This window comes from Lactuca sativa, chromosome 3 (genome assembly GCF_002870075.4).
Source record: "Lactuca sativa cultivar Salinas chromosome 3, Lsat_Salinas_v11, whole genome shotgun sequence".
NCBI classification, from domain to species: Eukaryota; Viridiplantae; Streptophyta; class Magnoliopsida; order Asterales; family Asteraceae; genus Lactuca; species Lactuca sativa.
In genome coordinates this window covers 321,029,041-321,033,370 of record NC_056625.2, presented here as the reverse complement: position 1 = coordinate 321,033,370, position 4,330 = coordinate 321,029,041, and the positions used below count along the sequence as shown (strand labels likewise).

The window sequence follows — 4,330 nt, the reverse complement described above, 5'->3', positions numbered from 1 at the left end:
GTACACGAATCATCGATCTAGCCTCCGCCTAACACATATGATAATTATCTCTAATTAACACTCCATTCACGATTATAAATAAACCCAATGCTATTCTCTATCCCTTTAACTCTTGGAATGGGTAAAAGACCATTCTACCCCTGCATGGTCTCTATACTTCCTGCATTGAAAAACCCTAAGGTCAACTGAAGTCAACACTCGATTCAACAGTCCATGTTGACCCGACTCGTCCAGCGCAACTATGTGACTCGCCGAGTCCCCTTGTTCCTTCAGAAAAATCATGAAAACCAAACCTAACTCGTCGAGTTGTCTCATCAGCTTGCTGAGTTACTCATGTCCAGACTCATCGGGGAAAACCCTAGCTGACTCGTCGAGTTAGCTTATTGACTCAGCGAGTGCATTCAGTCTATATTCTCATTCAGACGTCTAAAGGTAGATCTACTACTCCAAACTCTAGATCTAGCATCCCAAGGATCGAATGTCACGTAAAGCTGCGAGCTTTTACGTTCATGCATGGCATAATAGGCTCATAATGCCAATACAAACTTCAACAAGGGTTAAATGCACAAAAGTTTGTCTTTAGCTTAATAAAGCTTGGATCTTTGGGCTCTCAAGTCCTCCTGGAGTCCAGATCTGAGGTTTCAACCTCATGATATGCTCAAATAACTCATTGTCAAAAGATGGATGAGAGAAAACCCTGAAAACCTCCCTAAACTAAGGTCTCACAAAGGAAAGATCAAGATAGAAGCTTTTTGCCTTTGCACTGAAGCTAATCACTACAGAACTCTAGATCTACAGCCCCTCCTTGATCAAACACGCCAAGCTCTCCAAATCTCCTTCCAAAGATGAACAAAACCACTCAATTTAACCTCTCTCTCTCTCTCTCTCTCTCTCTCTCTCTCTCTCACACACACACACACAAAAATCAATCTGATCGATTAGGGTTTCACACAGGGGAGTGGGGTGGCTGGTGAGGCGGAAATGAGGGCTTAATGCCCTTTAAATAGGACATGAACCCAAAGATTTAGGGTTTCCTCACACAACACCAACTCAGCGAGTCGCCTCTCTGACTTGTCAAGTTGGTTATTAAACTCATGTGGCCAATCCGACTCTACTCGACGAGTTGGGTATACAACTCGTCGAGTCACTCAGTTAAACCCCACAAATAAATACATAATATTATACCTGGGAGTCGGGATGTTGCATGATTGATATCTTTTTAAAATTTAACGGAATTAGAAGATACCCTCGAATGGTCAAACTTGATTGCATGGTTTTTTGTTAGGGGCAATATCGTTATCATTTAAGGACCTTAACATAGGATAAACGATTTTTCACACATGTTAATAATGCAAAAAACAAGACCAAAATATTTAACCTAGTTCACACAATCAGATTGATTACTACTTCTACGAGAGAGAGAGAGAGAGAGAGAGAGAGAGAGAGAGAGAGAGAGAGAGAGAGAGAGAGAGAGAGAGAGAGAGAGAGAGAGAGAGAGAGAGAGATTTATTAATGACTACCAAATTACAATTGCTTATGTTAGGCTACAAATTCAATGAATCTATTTATTCCAACATGTTCATCTAAATTCTATCAATAAGAACAAGTCGGAACTCTGATAAAACTAACCCTTGATGCATTTCATGTCGAATGTAACCAGGCTTAGTCTCTTGAGCAACTATGAGTTAAAAGGAAGAATTAAGCTCCACAACTCAGCAAATATTTCTAAAGATATTTTGAACATGTCAGAAAATAAAATCATAAATTCCGAAGGAGAACACAACAAAATTTGAATTGCATCCTTCAATGTTGTTGTGCATAAACTATCCTTTTAATACTTCATTTCGCTTTAATCGTCCAACAAACTACAATCAATATTGTTTAAGCAAGTATTTAATTACATTAAATTAGATATATGCATGACATATAAACAAAATTGCGGAATAGTGAATACCTACTTGTACAAATACGATGCGATGCCCAAAATTATACATAATAAGATGATGTCGATTATAAAGTTCCGTGTAGACCTCACCTGCATGTACACATAAACACATGCATCAAAGATCTACCACCAATTTTACATAAAAACTTCAAGCATAATTAAGAAATTTGAAGTCCAATAATAAAAATGACTACCTTTAAAAGAGTCTGCCTAAGTTTCATATTTGTGTTTCTAATATCACTTGTTACTTTGTCAACCTTATCTTCGATTTCATCCATTAAGGGGACTTGCTTATCTAATTCCTGCATAAGTTTTTATGTATTTAGCTTATATAGTTTACTAACATATGATGATGAAAAGGTAAAATAAGGATCGCTAATTAATTGATCAATTAAAGAACCTCGTTCATTTCATGAGCTAAATTCTTGAGTGTATCAAGACCTTCTGATATTACGTTTAAGCCTTCATCCTGTTTTATTTTCCTCATTTCATACTCTGATCTAAACTCGTTTGATTCTTGGCTTCGTTGGAAATAACTATCTCCAAAGATACGATCTACGCTTACTGGATGATGTGTTGAAATAAAATTAAATAAACATAACAAACATAAAATAACTAGGATCCATGCCATGCAACCTGTATCAAACTTAATCTTATTTGTAGCAGATGTAGATGCATTTTACAGTAATGTGGTACTGGCTCCATCAGGTATTTCTTGAATCCTCTCTGGTAGTGCAAGGACCACATCACAACGAGCTGTTAATTCCTCTCTAGATAACCCTTTCACCTGTACGTAACTCCATTAATGTGTGTCATCGATCTTTGTTGTAATTGTTTAATAGAAGAAAAGAAAGACAATTCGAGACCTTCTTTTTGGCAAGCTTTTCTAGTTTGGGTACGTCTTCCATCAATCGAACTTTCATTCTTCTAATCTCAGCGTTCATGGCGACTATAGTAGCTCTATTTGTCTCCATCGATGCCTTTTCTGATTTCTAAAAAGAATAGACGAGATCAAAACTCAAAACTGATACTCAATTGAGACGACAATTAAAAAGTAACGCCAAATAAATTAGCGATTAACTATACACGTAAAGCAGCTTCAATTTGAGAATCTAAGGAAGCGAGTAGAGAGGCAAATGCATCATCTCCATAAGTGTTGAGCTCACGTTGCTTATCAATGTCGTACTTTTCATATTTCTTGCATATTGCATCGACACGAAACACGATATCAATCAGACTCATAATGTTTTTAAGGAAAAGTAGCGTTTGATTGAGAAAGGAAAAATAAAAAGAAATTTTATAGTTAACTCCCTTGTTTCTCTCTATGTGATCACCGGTAAAAACACAAACATTCTCCGGATGATGAGGACAAGGAGGGACACTTCTTATTTCTTTTTCTTTTAAGTTTTAACACTCAATTTTTAATTTCCTATATTTTGAAAACCGAATGTAATTTTATTGGCCAACCTATACAACCTTAAAGTCTTGACTCTTATTATTTCAAATTGACTTTCTTTATGTTTTAGATCTTCTCCTCCTAATTTACAAAAATTACAAAATCAACTCTTATAATTTGAGTTATTATTTTTTGTTTTATTATCCAAATAATCATATTAGTATGACATTAAAAATATTGAAATAACTATATTTTATAATAATATGAATTCTTTATTTTTAACATTCTAAAATTAGTAATAGTTTAAATGTTCTTTTCATGTCCGATAAAATAAAAATATTACATCATAAGAATCAAATAACTACAATATAAAATTGAAAAAGTTAAAAAACATGTTAACATCAGTATTATATATATATATATATATATATATATATATATATATATATATATATATATATATATATATATATATATATATATATATATATACACACACACACACACAGAGGGGGGAGGGGGGGGGGGGCTTTTTTATGACATTTAAGTGTCTGATTGTACATCATAAAATATCGGATTTTAAACAGTCTAATGCGCAAGTGTTGTACTCAAATTCATTTTTTATATCATTATAAAATACATTTTCTATAGATAATAATACTTCATATATATGTCTACGAGAATATAGTTTAGTCAAAAAATCAAACCTTATGAGAAGCAATGAACGCATGTTAGTGTCCCTTATGAACAGTGCAAGAAGGTTTTTGCATTTTGGACTCATTTTGGATATATCGTTAGAGTTTGGAAAGATAGAGGATTGTTAGTATCTATTAAGATCTTATATGGAAGGGTTCTCGAATTTATAAGCATATGTCTTAAAGTATTAAGCACTTAATAAAAGGCTGAGATGAATAGTGTTGCACGGGGCGTACAACTCCCTTGCATGTGGCACGTGGAGTGATGGAAGTCCGACTATTTTTTCGTGTAGT

General features: G+C 34.4%; 1 pseudogene; it reads right to left on the bottom strand.

The window, feature by feature from the left end:
• Positions 1 to 1,954: 1,954 nt before the first annotated feature.
• LOC111883606 (syntaxin-71-like) lies at positions 1,955 to 3,187 on the bottom strand (annotated as a pseudogene).
• Positions 3,188 to 4,330: the final 1,143 nt, after the last annotated feature.